Here is a 16,673-nt window from a genome sequence, read left to right as displayed (position 1 = left end):
GATGCCTGCTGGGGAAAAAATGTTTCAAAGGGCTTATCCAGACATGTGGTTTGGTTACATCTGTTATAAAACATCTGAAGCAAATCTAAAGGACCAGATGTAAAATGCTGGTGGGGCCACTGGCAAAAAAGTGGATGTAGCAATAAATATGATGCTTACCATTGTACAGAAGGTGATGTTCCAGTAACACAAAGTCAGAGGTCTTTAAAAGCATGCATGCACGCATGCATGCACAGACTCACACACTTCTCTCTCCATCTTGGCAAGCAGGGGGATTATCATAGTTTAAAGACCCATTCCATCCAAATAAAAGCACTTGAGGCGGGCACAGAGTTAAAGAGGGGAGATGGCCTGTGTAGAGTCCCAAGGGTTAGACAGACCTGGAGGGACACTTTTGATCCCCTGGCCTGAGGTTCCTATCTGTGCTTTATATACACTAATAGCATGAAAGTTACAGGCTATTTTTTTGGATGGATGTAAAACAGTGTTCATTGTAAAGAGTTTTTTTATAATTTAAATGAATATTACAATTTTAATTTTGACAACTAGCACTTCTGAAAATTTATGTTTAATTGATTCTTGCGTTGTCTCATTTCTTGTGTTTGTGTGAGTTATACTGTATTGGCCTTTGACTATAAACAATAAAAATCTGACAGGTCACATGAAATAGATTTATTATCCTTCATCTGCTAATGTCTGCTACAACTAAATCTTTACATATTCAATAAAGTTTTGCATTTAATTAATTATTTTTTTTACAAAAGGCAACAATCCATTCTTGAAAGTTGGGCTTTTCTCATTTCATAGCATTTCCATTTGTCTTAAAATGTTCATATGAAAAATGTTCAACTGCATTCTAAAGTCTTTAGTGTACCTCACAATTCTTCATGCCCAGCAGACAAGTTCAATTTTTATATTATTATTTGGTCTTCGATTCACATACATTTCATTTCCCCCTTGTCTCTTGTGTGGTCTATTTCAATCTCATCCACCTAAGGCAAGTACTATCTTCTGAGATACCTGAAGCATGATGATCAGTGGCAGCGGCACAGAAATTTAAACAAGGATGGCACATTAGAACTAATTAGAGAATTAGACAGCCTAAGAGGTAATTAGGAAGGAGGAGCAACTAAACTGTAGTCTTGTCAGAGCACTACATCTATAATTAGTTAAATCCAGAAGTTCAAAAGCTCCCTCTTCAAATCTATGCTATTATTTTAAACACCAGAAATATGCTGTCAAGTTGTCAGTATTAAGAAGGCAATCTCTTGCCAAATAATTCTGTAAAAGAACATTTTAGGAAGCACAACTTTGCAGTTTAAACAGCACTCACTCATTTTATCATGTTCCAAAGCTAAAACTAATAATTTTAAGGACATCTAAATAAATTACTAAAGTACCAATACTGCAAAGTCTTCAGTTGAAAGATAGTTTGGTTTAAAAACAAGACATATTAGTTTGAAAACAGGACATATTTCTCCTTTCTCCTTTCCCTTCAACTTCCAGTTTTTCTCAATTTTCTCCCAAATCTATCACCTTATTATTACCAATGCACATACTGAGGTTTGTTCTACAGGCTATGTCCCAGACCTCAATCCCTCCGCAGGCTAACTCCCAGGGAATCTGGAAAATAGATTTGATGAGGAAAATCTGTATCCTATAAAGGGGAGGGTGGAGAGTGACTCCTCCAACACCTTCAGAACCTGCCAGATGTATTGTTATGGGATTGGGGATTGAGATGGAGGATGGATGGCACATAACACTGGTGCTAGAAGTAGGACTGAGTTTCCTGGAGGAAGAATCAGGAGCAAGGTGTGGCTGAGTCAAAATGGAGGGAGAAATAGTAGCACTCCTGGAGCAGCTGAAATTGATGTTCCAGCAGCAAGAAGAGTGAAGGCAACAAGAGTGCCAGGAGCAAAGGGAGCTGCTCACCCAGGAGCTGGAGCAGCTGAAAAGCAGAAAGAAAATGGACACTTCTCTACAGAAGCTCCAGCAGCTTGAGAGTGGGACAGAAAGCATATTGGAAGAGAAAATGGAGACCCCAGGTGAGGAAGTGAGAGCCCTGCCTAAGCCGCTACAATGGGTTCAGATTGACCTAGGAGCCTAGCTGCTGAGCATCTAGACTGGGGCAGCTAAATGTCCTGGATTTGCATTCTAAAGATATACACAGAAGAGGGATTTCTATTCCAGATTTTTATTTTGAAAAATATTATACTGTTTTGAGACTACTCTCTTTTTGGTCTATTTTATTTTGACGAATCTGTTTCTTGACGATTGCCATTAATTGTTTCGATCCTGGGAACTGCATTTTGTTTACTTAACTATTGGAGAGATAAGGCTGTCTGCTCTGTTTATACTGTGATGTCACCAAGTTTGGAGTATTAACCCAATTGTTGCTGAAATAAGAAGTGGTTTTCCTATATTTTTCTTTTAAAATGGCAATTAAGAAAGTGGCTGAAAATCTGGAAATAACTATGTTTCAGAAAATAATGGATGAGATTGAGATAATGAAAATTGAATTGAGTAAAATGAAGCAGGAGATTAAAGATATAAGGGTCCCTGTGAGAGAGGTGACCCTGGAAGGGGTCCCTGTGAGAGAGGAGACCCCGGAGATTGGAACAGGGGTCCCTGTGAGAGAGGTGACCCTGGAGACTGGAATAGGGGTCCCTGTGAGAGAGGAGATCCCGGAGATTGGAACCAACGTGGAACAGGAACAAGATTTGGAGTCTATGGACTTTAGAAATAAAATCTATTGTTTGGAACTCAATGTTATCTCTGAAGAAATGAATGAAGATTCTAGAGATAAAGTTATCAATGGCATGGATAATCTTCTGGACTGGAATGATGTGATGGAGCCCAATATAGAGAAAATCTATGGAATTAACTGCAGCCATGTGACAATGGAAAAACTTTTAAGAGATGACCCAGTGTATTTTGAAAAAAAGAACAGAGATATGATTTTACAGCAGTATTTCAGCAACCTATTCAGAATGGATGGCAAGAAAATATTTGGGATAGAGGTAATCCCCATCAGACTCTTACTATATGACTATGGCTTTGACAGCAAGATTATTATGGAATACTGATAATGGAAGATTGGATATTGAAATTACTGGACTTAACAAGACTACTGAAGATGGAAGATGGAAAATGGAACTAATAGAGATAATAGAACAATGGCTACTGAAATTATTGAACCTAACAGATTCTGATGTGATGGATTAATTGAAATGTTTATTTTGACTATGGTTATGACAATAAGATTATCATAATTAGTAATGAGATGGATTAATCGATATGCTTATCTGGAAAAAAAAATTGATAGATATATTTCTTAAAGAATTGAAACCTCTCTTTGACTTTTTGTGGAAAGAATAAAGTAATGTTTATGAGATTTGATGATTAAGTAAGATAACTACTGGAGGAAAGTGATTTTATAATATGACTTAAGAGACAGGATTGTTATATATTATAGACTTATAACTGATTTGATCTTTGACAAATGGGAAGTCAATATTTTACTCTTTATTTTTTATTTTTGTTTTTTTTTTCTTTTTTTCTTTTTGTTTAACTATTTTTGATTTTGTTTTTTGTCTTTGAATGTTTTATGATTTTGTCTTGTATGTTTTATGAAAATCTGAATAAAAATTATTGAAAAAAAAAAATAGACTGGGGCAGCTAAAGAGATCCAGGAAGTGGATAGGGAGCTGGAGGGCTTGGACTGTGAGGAGTTGCAGTCAGTACAGGAGGAGGAAGAAGAGGCCTTGATTGTCCAGGAGCCTGCCAGCAGGAAATGTAGGGAAAGCTGGGAGGACCCTCTCCCATCTGCCCTCACTGTCGCAGGAGTCAATCCCCAACGTTGGGCAATTGATCCCGGCAAATCCTGGTTTGCTAAGGTTGTGCACACCCACACCAACCCTGCAAGGTAGTAACTGCCACCACCCTTCTAGCTGGTTAGCCACTCTGGGGCAAAGGGAACCTCAGAGCCCAGTTAAGCATCAGAGCTTCTCAGAGCAAGAGCCTAGATATGCTCCTTGCCCCTTCCAAAGCCTCAGGCAAAATGTTCCTTTGTTGCACTGTAGTTTGTAGTCAAATGGCAAGGACTGAGTTTAGGAACTGGCCTTCTCTGAAGTGAACACATGTTGGTTAAAGTAATTAAAGTTTATTAAAAATAATAAGAAAAACATAAAAGTATTACAAACAAAAGAGGTGTACAAAATTAGTTCTAGCAGCAAGTTAAATCCTGTTATCATATGCCCAAACAGGGTAAGGTTTTGGTAAGAAATACAAATAAGAGAGTTCTGACACAAATTTAAAATAACAAAGCTTTCTTGTCTAATCTATACTTACAGACCATAGGATCTATAGATGAATAGCCTTCTCCCCTCAGGAAATTGCGAGTCAGGATGTAATTGGAGCCACAACAGAGCATCACCTATACAACAAAGTGGTACTCACGAAGTGGGACAAAAACCAGAATTCTGGGCTCTTTCTTATGGAAGAAATTTCTCAACACAGCCAGAGACAATTAACCAATTGAGATATTATCAAAAGGATGAAAAAACTATGTTCCCACAACACCAGGCACCTCCCTCCTGGTTTCCCAAGACAGTTCCTTGAATTTTATGGCCTTGATGGAACCAGGGCCCTTCCACTGATAACAAGGTGTGAGGCTAGCTTGTAATCTCATACAGCTGAGGTTGTAAAATTGCCAAGTCACCCTGATGAGGAATACCAAATGTTAACCGCTTACTGGCAGGTTACAGAAAAAGATGTCAAGGGGAAAAATCCCCACAAGGCTTTGCATAGACTTTTTAAACACAGGCCAGGGTAAGGCTGGCAAGCTGGCATGACACGCCCCTTATTCTGAAAAGATGACATCAAAGTTTGAACACCTTTGGTTTCATCGCCTCTGCTTACTGCTAAAGGAAAGAAGGCTAGCAAAAGAGAAAAACTCTGAAAAATAACATTACCCTTAACCTTAATTCCCCACAGTGATTAAACCTAAGGCTCTAAAACCTAAAATAACTTCAATAATAATAAACATAAAAGGACATTAGCAAACTCTTAGTCCAAGTACAGGCAAAGGTAATAAAAAACCATAAAAATCTGTTTCACAGAAAACCATGTTAAAACCATAATGCATAAGAAAAGTCAGTGGCAAATACATGTCGTCAGAACCATACATCAATCATCTTGAGAAATCATTATTGAGAAATCGAAATCCTGAATTAGTAAACTCCACCTTAACAATTTTTGATTGGAATTCTTCATTGTGGACAACCAGCATAAAGGAGAATGATCGGTTTGTAATTGCAAGTGTCAACCCCAAAGATAAGGCCTCAGTTTGTCCAGGGCCCAAATAATTGCAAGACACTCTTTCTCAATCGTTGCTAGATGGCACTCTCTCTGAATTAATTTCTTGCTGAGGTATGCTACAGGGTGTAATCCTCCATTTGTGTCTTTTTGCAAAAGCACAGCTCCTAGGCCAAAATTACTAGAATCAGTCTGTACCACAAAGGGTTCAGAAAAATCAGGAGCTTTAGGGACAGGATAATTCACAAGTAAAGCTTTCAGAGCATCAAAGGCCTGTTGACATTCTTCAGACCACACAACCTGTACAGGCTTGCATTTCTTTCACAAGTCAGTTAAGGGAGTTGCAATGCTACTAAAATGAGGGGCAAATCTCCTATAATAACCTGCAAGTCTGAGAAAAGACTGAACTCGTTTTTTAGTATGGGGCACCAGCCAATTAGAAATAGATTCAATCTTAGCATCCATGGGTTTCAGGCTACCACTGCCTACCCGATGTCCTAAATAAGAGACCTCTCCCAGTCCAAATTGACACTTCTGAGCATTGATGGTTAACCCCACATCCTGCAGCCTTTGAAACACAGTCCTTAAATGGTTAACATGAGATTCCCAATCTGTACTATATATCATTATATCATCCAGATAAGCGCATGCAAATTCTCCTAAACCATTTAATACAGAATTAATAAGTCCCATGAACGTTCCTGGAGCATTTTTTAAACCAAAAGCCATCATTTTAAACTGATGCAATCCCATATGGGTAACAAAAGCAGATTTCAATACAGCATCCTCGTCTAAGGGTACTTGCCAGTAACCCTTGGTCAAGTCCAAAGTAGTGATGAATAATAATAATAAATAATAAATTTTATTTTTCAGCCGCCTATCTGTCCGGGTTAGGGACACTCTAGGCGACGAACAACAAGAATAAAAACAATACATATAGATCAACATAATCAAACTTTAAGCTAAAAAACCATTCATTAATTCAATTGTAACATAAATTAATCTGTCCCAATCTTGTAGGCCTGCCTGAACAGCCAGGTCTTCAAGGCTCGGCGATAGCTGGACAGGGAGGGAGCATGTCTGAGATCGAAAGGGAGAGTGTTCCAGAGGGTGGGGCCACAACAGAGAATGCCCTCTCTCTGGTCCGTACCAGCCTAGCTGTTCTCACCGGTGGGACCGAGAGAAGGTCTTGCGAGGCTGATCTCGTCAGGCGGCACAATCGGTGATTCTGGAGGCGTTCCTTCAGATATACTGGGCCGAAACCGTATAGGGTTTTAAAGGTCAACACCAACACCTTGAATTGGGCCCGGTAGACAACTGGTAGCCAGTGAAGATCTAATTGTCATGGCCCCGTCAGAGGACTCCTCAGATGAGGATGACTCGGGAGTAACAGCAGCAGACCCAGGAGCAGCAGGAGACACGGAGGAGCCTCCTGAGAATCCAGCTCCTTCTGCCCCTAAGCTGCAGAGCACCCCAGGGACAGCAGAGGCCCTGCAGCCAGACACAGACAGTGAACAGGATACTCCCCCCTCACCTGCAGAATGTAGACAGCAGAAGGTCAGGCAGAAGAGAGGCAGGCCTGTCTCCTTAAGGCCCAAACGCTGAGGGCTCACACCTGCTGTCCATCCTGCTCTTTATAAGGCACACCTTGGCTGCAGCTTGTTGCTGACTGCAACGTCAGGCGTGGCTTTGTGTAGACCTAGTTTCCCTGCAGCATCTCTTTGACTGACCTCCTTGGCAATTGATCCCGGACCTCCACTGACCTCGCTTCTGGACTTCTGACTCGGCAAGTACGCTTTGGATAGGCCTGGCAGATTTACAACCCGACTGCTGGCTAAGGACTTTCCTTCCCTGCCAAAGACCCAGGAATTTCCAGCCCCCCCGACACTGCTGATGCAGTGTAGAGCTGACACTAATAACACTGGGGTGAACTTAGCAGCTCCCAGTCTCTCAATTAGTGGTCCATCCTGGGCAGAGGATAAGGATCCACTTGTGTAACCTGATTTAATTTCCTATAATCAACACAAAAACGGACCTCATTAACATCTTTCTTAGCCACTAATACAATTGGAGACGACCAGGGGCTGGTAGAAAGCTCAATGACTCCCAGCTCCAACATAGCTTGAATTTCTCTTTCCACCACCTCAGCATGTGGTCCAGTTACTCGATAAGGTGGGGACTGAATAGGTGGATGGTCACCTGTTATGATAGAATGTTTAGCCGGATGGGTTTTACCCAGCTTACTTGAGAACAAAGTCTGGAACTCTGTCAAAACCTGATGTAACTGAGTGCATTGCTCATAGGCCAAACTGTCAGGCAGAAAAGCCTCGTCTATGCCACCTTCTTGTTGACTTTCAGTGACCAAGTCCACAAAGTTTTCTTCATGCTCTCTAGCATTAGTACAAGCCAAGACCATCTTTGCTCTGGACCAAAATTGCTTAAGCGTATTAACATGATAAATCCTTGGCTTTTAATCTGAATTGGGATAGGCCAACAAATAATTAGTGTCACTTAACTGTGCCTTGACTATCAATGGGCCTGTCCACGCCACTAACAATTTAGAGCCTGGCTGAGATTTCAACACCAGGACCTCAGAACCTACTGCAAACCGATGAGGTTTTGCATGAGAATCACAATATGCCTTTTGCTGTTGCTGGGCCTCTTTCAAATTCTCATGAGCAGCTTCCAATGCACTTTTTAAGGTCTCACGTAGGTTTTGCAAATACGTAGTTACTGGCACAGGAGAAAATTCCATTTTTCCTTCCCAATCTGCCTTCAATAAAGATAAAGGACCTACAATGTCTCTTTCAAACACCAGCTGATTGGAAAAAACTTAGTACTGGCTTGAGCAGTGTCTCTATAAGCAAACATGAGAAAAGGCAATGCCACGTCCCAATTACTAAGCTGTTTTAAAGCATAGGCTTTCAACATTTTTCCCAGAGTATGATTCAATTTCTCACATAAATCGTTGGTCTGATGATGTCCAGTGACCGAAGTCACATGTTCAATGCCAGCAATCTCCCATAACTTCTTAATCAGTTTTGCCACAAAGCCTGGACCTTGATCTGACAAAATAGTCTTGGGGCACCCCCAACGAGAAAATATTTCCAGCAGGGCTTTTGCTATGGCAGTGGCAGTGATACTACTTACAGCTATTGCTTCAGCAAACCTCGTAGAATAATTAATGCAGGTCAAAATATTTTTTTTGCCAGTGGACGTAGCTGGATATGGACCCAGAATGTCCAGGGCTATCGTAGCAAACAGTTCTGCCACAACCTCGGAGATCTGCATAGGTATTTTAGGATGATCATGTGCATGCCCTACTAGCTGACATTCTAAACAACTTCTACAAAATTCTTGCACTCCTTTTGCAATTTGGGGCAATAAAAATATCTGGACACCCTTGATAAGGTCCGCTTGACTCCTAGATGACCGCCACAAATGGCATCATGCGCCAGCTGGAATACTTCAGCTCTATACGCCCTTGGCACCACAAGCTGTTTAACAGGCTTCCACTGTACTGAAGCACCTTGAGGCACATATTCCCTATACAACAGTTCATTTTTCCAATAGAATTGCACTTTCACAGACTGAGACAATTCCAAGGCAGCATTTTTTGCAGCATCCCTACAACTTTGCAGACTGTCATCTTGGAGAAGGGCTTCCTGGTAAGCTAATGAGCGAGCTGAATCTAGTTCCAGTTCTTCCCCTCCTTCACAGTTAGGATCAGAAACGCTAGCACTTTTGGCTTGAGTTGGTATATGCTGGCTTGACACACCGACTCCATGCGCCACAGCACCATCTAGTGGTAAAAGTTCAATACTGGGCTCCAGCTCTTTTTTAAGAGTTTGGCTGCAAGTTACAGCATTCATTCCCAATTTTATCTCTTGATTTTTCAAATTATGTAAATGGCAAAGATAAGGGATATCATTTCCCAATAAAAAATCCCAAAACTGTAAGAATGGTCATGAACCAACACTCTATGCTTCCCTGACCAGTTTTTGTACGAAATCCAAACATCAGCCATATCACAAATCTTCTCTGTCATTCCATAAACGTTTACAGACATTTTAATTCCTTTTACAATTTGATCTGGCAATACGTGGTGTCGAGACAAACTTGATACCTCACTTCCTGTGTCACAATATGCTTGAATTTTGATGTAATTCACAAAAACAGTCTCAGTGAACCTTCTATAGGACCAGGCAGCTTGACCAGGTGAAAGGGGGCATTTAGAGATTTCTTCAGGGAGTCGTTCATACTCTCCCTTCCCGCCATGGGGCTCTTCAGGGGATTGCTCCACCTTTCCTCCCCCCTTTTCCTTTTCTAGTCCCAATTGAATAACACTCACAGAAGGAGCTTTTAAAACGCCACTTTTTGGAGTAACAGGGCTGTTTTCAGCACTGGGAACAGAAAATTCCCAGTCATTCTCTGAACTGGAAGCTGATGAAGACCACCTGGAAATTTCTGGTGAAGGAGGACCCCCTGGTTCCTCGAAGTCACGAGCTCTCTGGACCAGAGCCATCTTAGCTCCTTTAAAAGTCCCAGATCCTGGCTTTGTAGCTAGGCAGGGGCAATTTTCTTTTTTATGCCCAGGCTGATTACATCCAAAACACAGACCTTCCAAAACTGATTTGCTTGGCTGGGAAGTTGTTGGACGCGTTGTAGGAACAACAGTGGCAGAAGTCGGACGGTCTCCTCCTCCCTCTGTCTTTGTCCCTGGCGGCCAAGTTTTTTTCTTCCACTCACTTCCTCCTCCTGCAGGTTGCCAGCCCCAGCCTCTAAGAGGTCTTCTGTAACTTTAAAATCCACCCTAGAACAGTACTTACGTTATTATGTCATCTATCAACAAGACAACTGGGTGTCCCTGTTGCCTCTAGCAAAATTTGCCAGAACAATTCTGTGCATTCCTCTACCCAGCAGACCACTTTCTTTGCCAACTGGGGCTACCACCCACATTCCTTTCACAATCCCACCACAGAGGGGGTTTACCATTGCCTCCCTCTGAGGCTGAGAGGCAGTGACTGACCCAAGGCTCAGAAACGTGCTTCTTCCTGCTTTTCTGAATATCTCAGACTGAATAAGTAAGCTTTCAGTCTCTTTCTCTCTTGTGTGTAGGAGTCAGACAGGTTTAAATTTTGAACAGGGCAGTGTTTTGCAAACTTCCCAAATTGAAGCTTTAATCTAGTACTTGCTTTTCCAGAGTAAACATACTCAGAGTAAATCCCATTGAATTCAACAGGACTTCCTTTTGAATAGACACGGTTAGGATTGTGCTGTAAATTGATGGGACTTTTGAGTGAACATAGGAAAGAACTGTGTTTGTGTTGTATATCTTTCTCTCCTCCTCCAATCCTATTTTAAAGCAATTACACAGGGCTTACTTAGGTATCACTGTTTTTATTATGTAGGGAACTAATACTGATTTTCTTTTAATATTCTGCAATTATCAACTGGTTTTGACAATAAACTATTATATGGAGTGTATGTATTTTTACATCTCCAGTGTGTGTGTGTATTGGAATCTTTCCTACAACCCTGTGAGGTAGGGTTCTAGTCTGGAAACCAAGGCAGCTCACAACAAGAAATAAATCCCTTTAAAATCCAATAACTATAAACACAAGTATAAACAGTTGCAAAACAGCTTAAAGTGGCCTGATTCTGAATTTTGGGTTGCATGAATGAAGTTGCTTATTACTTGCAGTTCTGTCCCTGTTTGAGTAAGCCCCACTGAATACCTTGGGACTTGCTTCTGAATAAATAAACATAGGATTGCACTGTAAATATCTTTAAAGGTTGTGTAAATAATAAACCTATTTGATAGTCATGCTTATACAAATATTTCTTCATTTTTCATATTTTTGTTTTTTGGTTAGGAATCCTGACTGGTTGTGGGATGCTTAGTTTTCTGCCTTACTCTTGTTGTGGTTGGTATGGTACTGCATTTATGGTACTAAAAGACTGATTTCTTACAAGTGCTATGTGGCACCTGTAACATAGAAAGCACACCTTGGCCTGGTAGCAAATCAGCAACAAGTGCAGATTTCAGAGCAGATGTATTATGTGCTGATAGGATCTCACTCATGTCAGCAATCGTGCCACTGCATTCTGCATTAACTGCAGCCTCCAGGTCAGGTTGTGCTACATGGGAATTTCTGTGACGTTGGCTAACTGGCTGCCAGGATTTTTTAGCTTTGGGTTTTGGTTAGGAATCCTTACTGGTTGTGGGATGCTGAGTTTTCTGCCTTTCTCATGGGAATTTTGTTGTGGTAGGTATTGTATTATATTTAGGAAATCATCACTGTCTTTTATTTTTATTTTTCTATTTGCATTTCATTTACCTTTATCCTCACTCCCTTTCATCCATAGAAGCAACAACAGTGGTTCCATGAGCTCTGCTCAACCTTCTTAAACCCACTGGTGATGCACCTTGTTGTCTGTTTCTTGTCCAATAGTGGTAAAAGAGAATTCACATACTGGGCAGCATGGCTGCAATTGTTGTTGTTCCCAAGCTGCTGCCTATGAAGGTAGACCAAATCATGTGTGCGTTCTCTCTGTCAATTATATATTCACTGGAATTGGGTGGGCTGGTGAAGTGAGTATATAGCAGCCCACGGGGGAGACAGAAAAGAGTAGAGAATCTTCTTACTCATTACTCAGATCTCTTTCTGAAGTGAAGGGTCAAATCTGAAAAGAAATTTGGATGTTAAAAGGTAGGGGCAGGGCATTCCAGGCAGGGGGTTGCCAACTCTACTTGGATATGGATATCTTTGCAGAGGATCCCTAGTCAAGCTTTACCAACAACACAATCCAAACCATATCTACTGAGAAGTAAGTCCTATTGAGTTCTATGGGGCTTAGTCCCTTAGTAAATGTGTTTAGAATTGCAGCTCTTCAGGGGCATCCATCTTTACTTCTGAGTGCTCCCATCTAACATCTTCACAACACTAGGCTCCTTTCTTCCTACAATGGCCTTCTGGTGAGTGGCCTGGTCTGAGGGCACTTGAACCCTTTTTGCCAGAAGCAAATTGGCTACATTAAATGTTCCCTACCCAGGCTCCATCTTTTAGCTAAGATTTCTATCTTAATTTCCAATCAGATAAATGTTTTTGTATGAATTGTATGTGCCAAGCAACCATGGTTGATGCTTAATGTATCATACTTAATGACATCACTTGGATCCACCCCATGATGTCACTTGGACCCACCCTGTGACATCACTTGGACCCAACCCATTATGTCACTTGGACCTGCCCCATGACATCACTCAGGCCCGCCCCCAAAATCTCAGGGTTTGGGATGCTTCTGACCTGGCAACCCTAATTTGAACTATGGGGCCAGTTAGAGATATAAACAGTGCATTTTTAATGACAATTTATGTTTTATTGTTGGACACCACCTGATGTTTTATGATATGGCAGTATATAAGTACTTTTATAAGTAAATAAACCTAAAATGCTACTTGTGGCATCTGCTCATCAGTATACACTGAAAGAAACAAGAGTAGTAGATAAGGTGTACCAATGAGGGTTACTGTAGTGGAGGCTGGAGCAAGCTGATGTGATCCATTAAGCAGCCCACCAGCCTTCAAGGTCTTGATAGATCTCTTATTCTGTCTTACTTATTTGTTTACTTAGTTACTTACCAGATTTCTAGACCACCCTTCAAGACCACCTCAGGGCAGATTCCAACTTAGTATAGTAACAAAAACATACAGCAGAAAAACAATAAAGGACAACACTTTAAACCGATTGTTAATAAAATGAAGGAGGACAAGAAAGAACCAGAACCATTATTAATGTTAACTAATTTCCTCCTAATTTTCAATGCTAGCCCAACAATGTTGCCAGCCAAACCTCCAAGGAAAGGGAATTCCACAGTCATGGCATCACAAGAGAGAAGGCCCTAAGCACAGTATGCCAAGTCCACTGGTAGAACAACGGTGTCCCCGCTGTCAACTACATGAGGATTATTGAGCACCCCAAGAAAGGCCATAGGAGATAGCTGGATTGCCTATGGCTTATTAGGTCACAAGTTGTACATGACTGCTTCAGAATGTTTTTCTCCTAGCAAGCAAACTTGAGTACAACCATGATTATTCATACATTCCCTTAATAGAAACTCACCCTTCCAACAACACTTTTATAACAAGTTTCCCCAGAGAAATTATTACTAGTAGTAGGGATGGAGGAGAAAATCAACCAGTTCCAAAATAATATGAGAATCAAAATAGAACCATCCCTTGACATTCACACTTATCTGAATTTTGCAATGCAGTTCTCCAACCAAGCAATCTTGACAAAAATTCATATATTAGAGGAAAGTGAGCATAAAAATGAATATAGTATATTAATGAAAATAGTATATTATACATATATTAGGAGAAACTGCTTGCATAAATCTGTACATTAGTCAAAACTGCATACAAAAATGTGTGTAAGGAGAAAATGCTCAAGAATTTCCACAAGGATTTTTTTAAAAGTGAATTGCTACAAAAATGTGGAGAACTGAATTTAAGATTGGAAAAATGAGAAACCTAAATTGACATGTTCTTCCATCCCTAACTAGTGGGTATGCATTTCTCATATGAAGGGGACTTCATGAGTATAAAGGGCTGTGGGCCATCTGATGCCCACACACGAGTCTATAAAAGGAAAGCTGATACACATAGACCTCTATGCATGCAGGTTTCTTCAGACAGAGAATTCCAATAATGGCTTCCCAATCTCATAGATGTCCTGATCCCATAGCGTAGACTTACCTTTCACAGATGTCTACATTCAGTGCATGGATGTTTAGTAGGGGAAGCTGCATGGTATCAGGGTTAGGACCAGCGGCACAGACTCCTTGTACTCATGAAATCTCCTTTACTTTAATAACAAAGGAAGAGGGCTAGTGTGCATTTCACACAAAAACTCTAACCAAAAATAACCAATAGGAAGTTAATTTTGAACTCTTGCAACATCCCATCAGGATCTCATATGATAGTTGTTCTCTCAACAACTATTCGAGAAATTTATTTCAGTGAATTTTTTCAAACTGTGAAATATGTTAAGCAACAAGGCTTATTTTCTTCCATTCTGTGAGCTATGCTGCATGCCATAATCCAAAAACATCCTGTGCATATTTTCCCCACAAACATTAATGCGTGATGGTGCATATTGGCAAGAACCAAGGGTAGTGGTGGAAGTGTTAGATAGGGCACATTTTCCAGTACATTTCCTTTCATTTCACTAGCTATTTATTTTTACAATTGTATTCTATGCTTCTCACAAGGAGCTCTAGGTGGCATTCATGAGTTTTCCCTTCTTCACAGCCTCATGTAATGTACATGAAGCATATTAGACTGAGAATCAGTGACTCAGCCATGGTCCCCCAGTGAGCTTCATGGCAGATTGATGGTTTGAAGCTGGCTGGTCCTGGTCCATGACCAACACCTTAACCACTATACCACATTGGCTCAGTACCAACTGAAGACCACAGTAATTATATGCACAATACAAAGATCATATTTTATGGACAGATATTTATTTAATTATTTAAAATATTTCCATCCCGCCCTTCTACCCTACAATAGGGCACTCAGGGCAGCTACAATAACATCGCACACATATATAATAAAATACACAATAAAAACACAAAACATTACAGTAAATTAAAATGCATAAAATATTATTAAAATACATAAAATGCATTATGCATATACATACAAACGTACATACATGTATATACGTGCATACACATATAAGAAAGTGAGAATAAAAGAACTTAAAAGATAAAAATAAAAGATAAAAAACTTAAAACAGTGTCAGGCTGACCCGTCAGTCCCAACCAAAGGCTCTCCGGAACAAAATAGTTACCATCAGGGAGGGAGCAAAGCGGGCTTCTTGGGGCAGGGAATTCCAAAGTCTGGGAGCCACTCTCTCCCGTGTGCCTGTCAATCTACCTTCTTTCATTCCAGGCACGCAGAGGAAACCAGAGGTAGATGATCTTAAATCCAGCCTAGGAACATATGGACGTACACTGGTCCAAGACCATTTAGGGCTTTAAAGGTGAAAACCAGCACTTTGAATTGGGCTCAGAAACAAATTGGGAGCCAGTGGAGTCGATAAAGCACAGGGGTGAAATGCTCCCTGCGCCATTTCATTCTGGCTGCTGCATTTTGGACCAACTGTAGTTTCCGAATCATTTTCAAAGGCAGCCCCACGTAGAGTGCGTTATAGTAATCAAGCCTCGCTGTCACCAATGCATGTATCACCATGGCCAAGTCAGTTGCTTCCAGGAACGGACACAGCTGGTAGACCATTTTGAGATGGCCAAAAGCACCCCTGGTTACCGCAGCCACCTGACACTCCAGCAGCAGGGCAGGATCCAGAAGAACTCCAGACTGCGGACCTGCTCTTTCAAGGGAAGTGCAACCCCATCCAGAACAGGTTGCAACCCTATCCCTGGGGCAGTTTTTCCCTTGGCCAGCAACACTTCCATGTTGTCTGGATTAAGTTTTAGTTTGTTTGTCCACATCCAGCCCTTCACAGCCTCCAGGCACTGGTTTAGGACAAGCAGTCCAACCTTGCCATCAGATGGAAGGGAGAGATAGAGTTGAGTGTCATCAGCATATTGATGACATTGCACTCCAAATCTCCGCATGACTTCTCCCAGTGGTTTCATATAAATGTTAAAGAGCATGGGAGACAGAATGGAACCCTGAGGTACCTCGTAGGCCAACAGCCAGGGGGTTGAGCAGTAGTCTCCCAGCACCACTTTCTGGGTCCTGTCCATTAGGTAGGAATGGAGCCACTGTAGAACAGTGCCTCCTAGACCCACCCCAGCAAGACAGCTCAGAAGGATACCATGATCGATGGTATCAAAGGCCGCCGAGAGGTCCAGCAGCACCAACAGCGATGCACTCCCCCTGTCCGATGTCCGGCATAAGTCATCAAGCAGGGCAACTAGGGCAGTCCCTGTTGCAAGACCAGGCCTGAAGCCTGATTGAAAAGGGTCCAGATAATCCAATTCATCCAGGAAAACTTGGAGTTGAGCCACCACCACCCTCTCAATCATCTTGCCAAGAAAGGGGAGATTAGAGACTGACCAGAAGTTATTCAGATCAGCAGGATCTAATGAAGGCTTTTTTAACAAAGGTCTAATCACAGCCTCCTTCAACAATGTTGGCATAGAGCCTTCCCTTAAGGAAGTGTTAATCAGATATGTCAACCAACCAGCTACTCCCAATCTGGCAGATTTAATTACCCAGGATGGGCAAGGATCAAGTGAGCAGGTAGTGGTCCTCATTTCTCCCAGAATCCTGTCCACATCCTCAGGCTTTACAAGCTGAAAAGTATCCATGCAAAAATGAC

At 41.3% G+C, this 16,673-nt stretch overlaps 1 protein-coding gene across 5 annotated transcripts in view; it reads right to left on the bottom strand.

Moving 5' to 3' along the window:
* Positions 1–16,673, bottom strand: part of ADAMTSL1 (ADAMTS like 1) — an 815,531-nt gene that overhangs the window by 638,892 nt on the left and 159,966 nt on the right. The window lies entirely within an intron of this gene.

This window comes from Rhineura floridana, chromosome 1 (genome assembly GCF_030035675.1).
Source record: "Rhineura floridana isolate rRhiFlo1 chromosome 1, rRhiFlo1.hap2, whole genome shotgun sequence".
NCBI classification, from domain to species: domain Eukaryota; kingdom Metazoa; phylum Chordata; class Lepidosauria; order Squamata; family Rhineuridae; genus Rhineura; species Rhineura floridana.
This window is presented reverse-complemented; position numbering and strand designations above follow the sequence as displayed.